This window comes from Mesoplodon densirostris, chromosome 2 (genome assembly GCF_025265405.1).
Source record: "Mesoplodon densirostris isolate mMesDen1 chromosome 2, mMesDen1 primary haplotype, whole genome shotgun sequence".
NCBI lineage: Eukaryota > Metazoa > Chordata > Mammalia > Artiodactyla > Ziphiidae > Mesoplodon > Mesoplodon densirostris.
The window spans coordinates 27,099,914-27,111,938 of NC_082662.1; positions in this window are offsets into that span (position 1 = coordinate 27,099,914).

A 12,025-nucleotide genomic window follows, 5' to 3' on the forward strand; every position below is an offset into this window, starting at 1 on the left:
CCTAACAGAAATGGGCTTTGGGTAGCGGGAAGGAATTTGTTGGATGACGTTCTGGGAAAGTTTGGGGGCCTTAGGCATGATTAGATCCTGGCATTAATGTCACATAGGGAGTTCCCTGGTGGTCTAGTGGTTAGGATTCGGTGCTTTCACTGCTGTGGCCCTGGTTCAATCCCTGGTCGGGGACCTGAGATCCCACCAGCCACGTGGCGTGGCCAAACTACAACAACAACAATAACAAAAAAAAAAACCCAGTGTCACCTGGTATGCTCAAAGGTGCCTCTGTCTCTTGTCTTCTCTCCATTTCTCAGCTCTGCCTTCGTCTGTGCTGGTTTCAGTATCAGGCAGTCTCTGCCCATGTAGTGGAAGATCCATGCTTACAACTTCCCAGCTTTGGAACCTCAGGAGAAAGCAGCCTCGACTCCCCTGGAATTCCAGAAAAGCTTGGGATTGCCTTTAATTTCTCCAGTTGGAGCTGCGTTCTTTAGCCTTGAAACATCCCAGAGTGACGTCACATGTGGCCTCGGGGGACTGAAACTGCACCGCCAGAGAAGGGAGGAAAGGCTTGATATTTATCAACCATCTGTTCTGTGGCAGGCATTTTATATCTTCTCATGGTGAAGTTTATCCCTTTTGGGGAAGGAGACTAGATCTCCTGGTGGTCTCCACCTCCCTCCAAGCTGAGAGCAGAGGGGTTCCTTCTCATGTCCACAGCCAACCCCTCTGCCTGTGCCCTTGATCCCATCCCTCTATTTTCCTAAAGACAAAGCACCATCTAATAGCATCCTTTCTCTTATATTGTCACTCTCTCCATTTCTACCCTATTTTCTCCTGAGCCTCCAAACATGCTTGAATCTCTTGTACTTAAAAAAAAAAAAAAAAAAAACAGAACTCCTCTTCTTAGCAGTACCTCCTAACTTTTCACTCACACCTCAACTAAACGAAATCAGTTTTCTATTGCTGCCATCTTTTGAAACTGCTCTTTCCAAAGTTACCAGTTACTTCCCCTGTGACAAATCCTGCCCTTGGCCAGCTTGACCTGTCTCACATGTCAGCTAACTCTGCTTTCCTTCCTGAAATCCTCACCCCATCATTTCCTTCATTCCTGGTTCTCCTCCTCCTTTTCCTGGCTGTTCCTTTCCTGCACTCACTGGTTAAAGGTTTATGAAAAGAGAAGGCCAATTTCCCTTTCATTCACATCTATGATTTCAAGAAGTGTTTTTTTCATTGGTGATTTTCCATCTCCAGGGCCTGGGTCTGTCTCTGGGTGTCAGTTTCTGTGCCCTGACACAGAGCCTGAACAGAGCAGCTGTCCACATATGGTGAGCAATGAGTGGATTTCCTCAAAGGTTGGTGCCTAAGGAATGACAAAGCAGTATCCAGAGCTGGAACTATATCCCAAGCCACTCACAAAGGCAGACGCACAAAAGTAAGAGGAGGGGTGGTTATCCTGCCCTTGCTGGATCCTTGTGATGACAACTCAGGCCTGATAATTCAGCCACAAAGAACCAGCAGTCTTCTCTCTTTGTCACCCTCCACTCATGAAGCCCTCTCCCTCATGTCTGCATGAGGGACAGCCATATTGGAGTGGGAAGAGCATGAATTCCAGATCTGGGTTTGCAGCCTGCTTCTTTTTTGACCAGGCTTCGATCTCCAGAAAATCAGTGGCCATGGCTGGGTATGTTCCTAGCTTCTTCAGGTGCTCAGATGACTTTCAGGAATGGGGGCCATGGTATGGACTCAGAGGATGTGGGGTATCAGGGGAAGCCATCTCAGGGGCCCCAAGCAGGTCCCTGGAGAACAGGAACAATGATCTGGCAACATGCTCTGGATGTGCTCCTGGCACTTACCTCTCTCATTCCAGACGGCCTCACACGGGTGCGTGGCCTCCATCACATCCATGTTGTTCACAGCAGCATTTGGCTTGGGCCCAAATCCCGTGTCCAATCAGCTGCAGTAAGGTTGGCAGGGCTGGCCTCATTGGATTTACGTGACCTAGATCCCGCTGATTTCATGAAGCAAGATCAACTAAGGTCTGCTGGCCCTGGGAGATGGGAGAGGGAGGTGCAGGTCCTCAGCATCATGGTTTTTGTGTCTTCCTCACTGTGTCTCCATTTCCTTCCTTCATTTGACAAATGAAGGGATTGGCAAAGGTGTGTCCAAATTTGACTTTCCAGGAATTTATTATTATTATAGTTGGGCTGCACATCAGCTCTAGCAAAATGACATGTCACATTCTTGCTCGAAGTTTTCAAGTTGTGCTGTTTACTAGTCAGGGATCAGTTGCAGGAAACAGAAACCACTCTATTTTAAGCAGAAAAGGATTTGATACAGGGAATCAGAGGTTTAAACAAAATAGTTGGGAGGGCTGGAGGAGTGGGCTCCAGGAATGACTTCCAGAACAAGACCCCAGAATAGCTGCTAACTGGCACAATCATGAAGGTGATGAGTCAGGAGGCTGCTACTAGAATTCTTGCATTAAAGAACACACCAGGGCTTCCCTGGTGGCACAGTGGTTGAGAGTCCGCCTGCCGATGCAGGGGAAACGGGTTCGTGCCCCGGTCTGGGAAGATCCCACATGCCACGGAGCGGCTGGACCCATGAGCCATGGCCGCTGGGCCTGTGCGTCCGGAGCCTGTGCTCCGCAACGGGAGAGGCCACAACAGTGAGAGGCCCACGTACCGCAAAAAAAAAAAAAAAAAGAACACACCAAGTAAAAAGACAACCCACGGAATGCGAGAAAGTATTTGCAAATCATATATCTGTTAAGGGACTTATAACCAGAACATATAAAGAAGTCTTTATAACTCAACCATAAAAAAGACAACCCAATTTAAAAATGAGCAAAGGATTTGACTAGATATTTCTTCAAAGAAGATATACAAATAGCCAAAGAGTACATGAAAATGATGCTCAACATCATTAGTCATTAGGGAAATGTAAATCAAAGCCACAATGAGGTACCACTTTATGCCCCGTAGGATGACTATAACGAAAAAGACACAATAGCAAGTGTTGACAAGGATGTGGAGAAATTGGTACCCTTGTGTATTGCTGGTAGGTAAAATGGTATAGCCTCTATGGAAAGAGGATGGTAGTTCCTCAAAAAATTAAACATAAAATTTCCATATGATCCAGTAACTCCGCTTCTGGGGTATATACCCAAAAGAACTGAAACCAGGGGCTTGAAGATATCTGTATACCAATATTCATAGCAGCATTAATCACAATAGCCAAAAAGTGGAAACAATCTAAATATCCATCAACTGACAAATGGATAAACAAAATGTAGTATATCCATACAAAACCCTTACAATATTCAATGGAATATTAATTATTCATCCAAAAAAAAAAAGGAATGAAATACTGATACATGCTACAATGTGGATGAACCTTGAAAACCTTATGCCGAGTGAAAGAGGTTATATACAAAAGTCATTTTGTATGATTATACAAAATGTCCAGAATAGGCAAATTTCATAGAGAAAGTAGATTAGTGGTTGTCAGGGCTGGAGGGAGGGGGGAAATGCGACTGACTGATAATAGGTTTCTTTCGGGGGGGGATGGCAATCATCTGGAATTAGACAGTAGTGATAGTTGCACAACTTTGTGAATATATCTAAAATCCACTGAGTTGCACACTTTAAAATGGTGAATTTAAGGACTTCCCTAGCAGTCCAGTGGTTAAGACTCTGCGCTTCCACTGCATGGGGGCACAGGTTCGATCCCTGGTCAGGGAAGTAAGGTCCTGCATGCCGCACGGTGCGGCCAAAAAAAAAAGTAAAATGGTGAATTTCATGTTATGTGAGTTATATCTCCATAAAGAAATAAGATGGTTAAAAAACACACACACCATGTGGCTGCAATCTAAGGACCAGGGATCAGAAATCTACCTCTGCTGCTGCCACCACTGCTTTTCAACCTCATGAAACTAGTGCTTGGACATTGGAATGCCGCTGAAGTAACTCAAGGTTGCCACAAACATGAAGCAACAACCACACAGCTGGGAGATGGCCTTTGCCTTACTTTCTCCTCCCAACTCTTATATAAACGGATGCAATTTATAAACCCTAATTTGCATGCAGAATGTTAACTGCAAGGGATTCTGGGAAGTGTAGCATTTAACTCTGGCCTTGGCACTATGAGAAAGAGATTGGAATGGATGCTGACAAGCAATTCACCACATCTACACAATTTCACCCTCCCTAAAAGGAGAGATCCAAAATCTCATTAGTCATGTATCCAGCTCTGGGTGATATTCATTCCAGTTCAGTTACGATCCTGGCTCAACAACCTGTAACCTAATGATTAACTGATCAACTTACCAACACACTTTATGATACTAGGGAAAATGTGGGAGGGGAAGAAATGGGATAATATCTATAAATATATACATACCAGAGCAAGGGAAAAATATGAAACGCTAATATAGTCCTCATCTCTCCACCTTTCAGGAATTACTTAGATTCATAAATATCTTTCTCTGCTACTTATGAAGTTCATTTTCACAGCCAGTATCTCAGCCGGATGAGGCTCTTTATCTGGTGTGGTGACCCAAATCTTCATTCCTAAAGGAATTAAGCCTTCCCTGGAATAGCCTTTTAACCTTGACTCCTGCATACAGCAGTACTAGAAGTAGCCCAGAGCACCCTTTAAGTTCCAGACACACTCCTTCCTGCTCCCACTGAGCAACAACAAACCTATCTCCCTTGATAATCAGGATCAATCTCTCCATCTAACACAACTGCCCCCTTTTAGGCTATTGGTTCAGTGGATGAGGAGCCCAAACTGGCCAAAAAACTTCCAGTTCAATGGACTCGTTATGTGTCCTGGTGGAAGTACTTCTCCTCTGGGTATTGAGACTTCTAAACTAACAAAGACCAAAGTCACAGGGGCAAGAAGCAAAACTTTTGTGAATGGGTTATATACAGGTCACTGTTTCAGAACGTATACCTCATCCTATAGGACAGAACTTCCACTGCATGAGACACTGTCTTCCAATAGTGCCATTTGACTGTTGTGTGAGGCCAGCTGCTTTGGATGATCCCATGGGTCTTAGCCCACTGCCTCACTTGATGAGAGGCAGTGTTGTGTGGAATACTACATGATGAATAGACATTCAGTAAGTTCATGGATAGTAACAATGATGATGATGATGAGCATGATAATAATAAATGAAAAGGATGATACTAGCTAATATATATAGCTCTTACTACAGGCCAGGCACTGTCATGTGCATTCATTTAATCCTCATAGCCCCAAATGAAGAAACGGAGACAGAAAGGTTAAATAATTTGCCCAAGGTTATAAGTTACTTAAGTAAATGGTGGAGTTAGAATTCCTACTCAGGCGTTCTGGCTCTGCTGTCTGTCCTCTTAACCACTATGCTTCTCAAAGTGAACATATAGTCAAATTTAGAATAATGGGGGGATGGATGTCTTTGGCTTGATAATTGTTATTTTTCTCATTTAAAGTTGATTCTTTATGAATATTTTAGGCTTGGCATACATGGAAACAATTCATATCTTGTGTGTCTTTTCCAGTGAGGACAAATCCCTGCCTTCTCTGTGATGGGAGGGATCTGATCTGATATTAAGTGCCCAGCTGGTCCCTCCAGAGCATGGAGCAGGGCTCAGCTGTAAGCCAACATCAGCTTCTCAAAAGAATTGCCATTGCCAAAAATAGCCTGGCTTGGCTCCGAAATCTGATGGCCCTGTGCTGTTTTTCTCTTATGGATGTTTGCCACAGTGTGTGTACAGTAGCCTCATTTGCCAAGGGATTTTGCACACCACTGGATCTGCTAGGTCATAAAATTCCAACTGCTTACATTGCAGCCTGTACCAACTGGTGACCATTCTCTTTCTCTGGGCCCATCAAAGCTAGTAGCCCTTGTGGGTTACTTGGAAATTGGGTCAGCGCAGCATAATCAAAAGGGGTACACTACCTCCCAAATCAAGAAATCCACCAAATGCTCAGGATTTTTCTTAGTGGTGGGGGGTGTACAGTGCAACAGCTCATCAGTCACTTTAGATAAACTGCCATCCTCCAGACTCCTGCTCTGGATCCCGAAAAATTTCATGGAGCTGAAAATTCCCTTAAGCTTCCACAGGGACTATCCCCTATCCTCCAGAACACATGTGTTTTATCAAGGCATTTAGATACCTGCTACTTCTTGCTTATTATGTCCAAAAACATGCCATCACATACAGAGTGATGTTCTGGGAAATATGAAATGATTGAAGTGCCTGCACATTAGATTTCAGCAGAGCTGGAGAGGTGATACCACCCAGAGGTAGGACAGTAAGTGGTACTGTTGACCTCGACAGGTAAAAGTAATCTGCTTTTCATGTTTTCTGCTATTTGGGCTACAGAAAAAAAGCATATTCCAGGTCAGTAGTTGCATGGCTGCAGGTGCTGGGGCAGGTGTTGACTTGCTTCAAAGTGATTATATCTGAAATAACAGCTACATGTCATGTCTTCTACCGGGCAAATAATTTAAATGTAGATATGATAGGGATCACCACTGTGGAACTTCTCAGTCTTGGATGGTGGCGGTAATATTTATCATGCCCTCAGGGATGCACTATTTCTTCTGGCTTATGATTCTGGTGTAGGACTGTGCAAGGGGCTTTCCTCTGCTCTTCTTACCACAATAGCTTTCACTCTACCGGTCAATGTGAAGATTCTGCCAGGTGCCAAATACATCTATTACAACTGTGCTTACAGGAACTGGGAAATAACCACAGGATGAATATGTGAGATAGATACAGGCCAAGATTCCTTTTAAGTTACATGATCCCTGTGTATTAGTTTGCTAGGTATGCCGTAACAAAGTACCACAAATTGGCTGGCTTAAGCATTACAAATTTATTGTCTCACAGTTCTGGAGACTAGAAGTCCAAGATCAAGGTGTTGATAGGGTTGGTTCCTGCTGAGGGCTGTAAGGGAGAATCTGTTCCATGCCTCTCCCCTAGCTTCTGATGGTTTGCTGGCAATCTTTGGCATTCATTGGCTTCTGCTGCATCACCCCGATCTCTGTCTTCATCTTCACATGGCATTCTCCCTGTATGAGTGACTCTTTGTCCAAATTTCCCCTTTTTATATGGCACCAATCGTATTGGATTAGGGGCCCACCCTACTCTGGTATAACCTCATCTTAATTACATCTGCAACAACCCAATTTCCAAATAAGGTAACATTCTGAGGTATTGGGGATTAGGACTCCAACATATGAATTTTCAACCCATAACACCCCAAAGGCCTCTATTTTTAACTAGTGATCCACAAAGACCTTTTAGGTCCCTTGAGATTAGTACTGGCTTAGGGTCAGTTTCCAAGTATTCCCTAAAGGCCTGGGTATTTCCATTTCCCTAAGCACAGGAACATAGTTAATTGACTTAAGATTCCTTTGGGGAAGATTAGAAAATTTACAATTTAGTTATGGTAATATTGCTGGGTACTTTCTCCAGGGTACTCAGCATTCCTTTACTCAAGGGCTTTGGGTCTGAGAATTTAGTGAGTGTCCATAACTCTCCATTTTGGTGACTTAAAACAGGCCTCACTTTGCCAGACCTGGAGTTTTGCTTTGTGTATACGAACCAAGTATTCCTGCTCTGTTGCCTTGGTACTGCCCCTTGGCCCCTGCCACTCCAGGATCTCCATCATACCGACTGATATCAGGGATTCTATTTCAATGGCAGCATCTCTTAGCTTCACTTCCGACTATAGAGGATATACATTACAGCACTTTCAAGGTAAGGTGTTCCCTTTATCTATGTACTTTCCAATTCCTTTGTGAAAGGAATGTCCTCTGAGCAATTTTAGAGGGCAAAATTAGGAGATGAGTAGGTCACACATATGATAAATCTATACCAACACTTCTATCTTCATGTTTCTGGATTCATCTTCTAATGCTATACTAAGGAATTTTTAGCATTTCAATTTGAGTGTAGACCACTGTTAAGTCCAGGTTTCATCCAACCAACCAGCTAAAAGCTACTCTTAGCTGCTAAAGTCAGTACACTGATTTCAGAATCTCTAGAATGCCCATATGAATAAGTTCAACCCAAATGAAAATAAAATTGTTCTTTTCTTCCTGGTCTAATACCTTTAGAATCCAGTCCACACACATTCCTCAGGTTTCTGCTGATTCAAATTAGCAAAATCTCACAATTCTGTAACCTTTCTTTCTCTCAGGTCAGATTTTGTGGTTGCCTTTCTGAAGCATACTGGGATCTGACTCTAGTCACAGATTTGGTAGCAATAAGGGTAGTGGGTGGGACATGAGAAGTACATGAGAAGGGACACAAAAGCCTTCCCTTTCAAGGCAACTACCGCAGGTAAGTTGCCCTATCAACGCGGGGGGGGGGGAAGACAGGACCAGCCCTACCAACGGGGGGAGGGCAGGACCAGCCCTATCAATGGGGGAAGACAGGACCAGCCCTATCAAGGCAGGGAGGAGTGAGGAGGGCTGCTTCTGCTGGTAAGAGAAGCTAAGTGGAGTCTGTGGGTTCAGAACACTAGGATTTACCCAAATCTAATCACATGTCGCCATTTCACATCTTACTCTTTCCTAAACAACGTCCTAACTTTCATATAAGAGACCTGGTAAGCTAAGAATTTAACTTATGTTGTAATTCAACAATCCAGAATCTTTCCTTGATTTTCATGTACATCAGCCTTGTGGCTACAAGAGACAGCTTTGAGCTGAAAATTATAAACTCCTGAGCCTTTCATTTTCTTTCTTTAATCTCTCTAGCATAAGCCACCACCATTTAACTCTTCATTTCTTACACGATGGTCTGTTGTGGCAGCCACTTGGTCTATCAAAGTCTTTTATCCAAAAGACAATTCATTTAATGCGACCACAGATGTAAGTCATCTTTGCCTACTACCTTACCATTTTCAATGGCAACTAGATTCTCATTTCCTTCAAATCCAACTTCGTCATAACTAATCAAGAATCCCATCTTTGAGGGCCTACTGTCTATAACCAAATTTGGAACCAAATACTGTATCAGTTAGGGTTCAGTAACTGCAGGAAACAAAACCCTTCCACCTATTTTAAGTAGAAAAGAATTCAATACATGTAAATTAGGTGCTTACAAAGGAGTTAGAAAGCTGGGCAAGTGGGCTTTAGGCTGGACCGCCAGGAAAGACTCCCAGATTGGTCCACTATGGGAGCCACTACCTCTGCCACCATCAGGAAGACGAGGAACCAGGAGGCCAGCATAGGCTGACTACAAGAACATGTATCACTAATGGTTATTTATGGATCAGGAGTCCCTTCAACATCCACACAACTATTGATGGATATTGGAATACCACTGGAGGGAAACCTAAGGGCTCTATACTTTTGCAGGAACAACAAAGTTGCTGAAGATGACCCCTGAATCATTTCCTCCTTCCATATCCTTGTTTGTGCATCTGGCAAAATAAATTACATTCAGAACCTTGGTTTCAAGGAAGTGTGAGACATGTAGTTTTAACTTTCCAGCCTCTAGAGTATAAGACAGTACATTAGAAAGAGGTCAGAATGAGTAAGTACCCATTTAGCACTTCCACAAATTTCTTTCCATTGGCCCATCTAAGTAGGACTGGTGACCAGACATGCCCTCTCCCAGTTTTAGCCACTTTTAAAGTTGAACACAACACCCCATCTGTCTGGCTTTGAAGATTACCTCTCTTCCTGGCCTCAGAGTAACCTAAAATGTCATTGTCTTCAGAGTTGTTTTGATAATCTACACAATCTTGTCCTCAGCCACCTCTTCAACCTTCAACCTTCAACCTTCAATCTACTACTCTCCTCCTTGGTCCACTCTGTTCCAGCCATTTAGGCCTCTATGCTGTGTATGTGTGTGTTTTGTTTTTTTTTTGTTTTTTTGCGCAGTACGCGGGCCTCTCACTGTTGTGGCCTCTCCCGTTGTGGAGCACAGGCTCCGGACGCGCAGGCTCAGCGGCCATGGCTCACGGGCCTAGCCGCTCCGCGGCATGTAGGATCTTCCCGGACCGGGGCACGAACCCGTGTCCCCTGTTGGCAGGCGGACTCTCAACCATTGCGCCACCAGGGAAGCCCTGTGTGTGTGTGTTTAAACAGACTAAGGATGCTCCACCAAAGGGCCTTCGTACTTTATTTTTCATGTCTGGTATGTTCTTGCCCTAGAAATCCACATGGTTCTCTCTCACTCCATCAAGACTCTAATAAAATGTACCTTTATCATAGAGGCCCACAGTACCCACCTAAAGCAGCTCTCTTTTCCACTTTCCCTGCTTTTCTTCATCGCACTTATCCTCATCCAGATTATACATCTGATCGTCTTTTCCCACTAGAGTGTGACTTTCACAGGAACAGGAATTTTGTGTTTTCCTTATTGCTGCACCCTATACCTGAAACGTAGTAGGTATTTCAGAATGAATGAATGCTGTACCAGTAAGAAATTAAACTTTCCCCATTTTCTAAACTGAGAATCAACTTTTCCCATGCATTACTCATGTTCTCCTCCAGGTGGTGCTGACGGGCCTTTTCATCTAATGTCTAGGAGATACAACAGTGTTGCAAAGGATTAGAATAAGCTTAGTTTTTCATAGCCTCTGGTCTAGAGCTCTGGGCTTTTTTTGGATGGCACCCATAATCTCCCTTAACTTATTTCTTCTTATTCCTGCAGGAGAAAAAAAACTATGGGCCTTTAACAAAAGCGTTTTCAGTACCGTCTCACTTAATCTTTACAACTCCATAATTAGGATTATGATCCCCATTTTGGCTAAGTGTAAACACACTCAGAGTAAGTAGCCCAACTCTTGCAGCAGTGAGAACTGGAGCCTAGATAAAAATACAGGTTTGGCTGCAACTCCTGCCCCTCCAAAAGACTTCCTTGATTTTATCCAAGTTAATTGCTCTCTTCATGCTGCTTCAAGAGAAATACAAGTCTTGAGTTGATAATTTGCATTTCAGAGATTTCCATACAGTCTGCCCCTTTTCCCAACAAGTTCCCTTTTTCACACAAAGACACCCTCTTGGTCATTCTTCTAGAGACCCAAAGTCCACTAACAGCACCTCCTGTCCCAGGTGCAGGGCAATGTGCTAAGTCTGGTTGCAGTGCCCAAGAGATAAGAAGCTTCCAAGATGGCTGTTGTCCAGACTCATCATCCTCATCGTAGTAAAGCACAGGCCAAGAAGACAAAGAGCAGGTGCATCTGTGAAAGGAAACAGAAAGCCATCTGGTCCTCAGGGAAAGGATGTTTTCAATTCTTCCTCTGGGCCCAGGGCTAAAGTGACAGAGAAGTTTGGCACTGGAAGCTCCTTAAACACTGTCTGAGTTGGGGATATTAGCGGCATGAGAGAGTAACTGACTCACACAGTCACAGAGTAAATTACTGCCAGATTTGGAATCTCAGATCAGGTTTCATAAATCTTTTAATTTTTCTGCTATACTATGTATGAGCTTTGACTTCTAAGGCCATTATTCTAGACAGAGCCAAAACCCCAAGTAGCACTAACTTAGCTCAATTCTGACAAAATTGTAAGATCAGATAAAATTAAATATGTTGTGATTTTGATGGCATGCCTCCTCTCTCCTTTCATTACAAATCCTAGTCAGATTCTTTAGTCCCTCTTACTTAAACTAGATTGGCAAAACTAGAGAGTTTTTTGGAACAGGGAATGTGTACCTGGGAGCATAACAAACACCTAGGATATTGCTTGGTGATTATGCAGAACTGGTACATTTCTTTATCCAGTAAGAATACTCTGTTCCCCAACTTATAACCATGCAACATTCACTGGAATTTCTGAAGAGCCACTGGAACTGATACCCCTTCCCTCCTCTGAAGCACGTTTCTAATAGTGACTATAATGCAGAAAGGGGTAAATAAGAAAAACTGCACAGCTGCCTCTAGAGGGCAAACAAGGCTCATTTTAATCTCCAGCTTCTCTATCTGGTTGACTCAGCTAATTCTTCAGTCTGACTACACAGTCCAAATCAAGCTTGGCTTTGCTTCCTGTCATACCAGGAGTCATTGGTTTACAGAT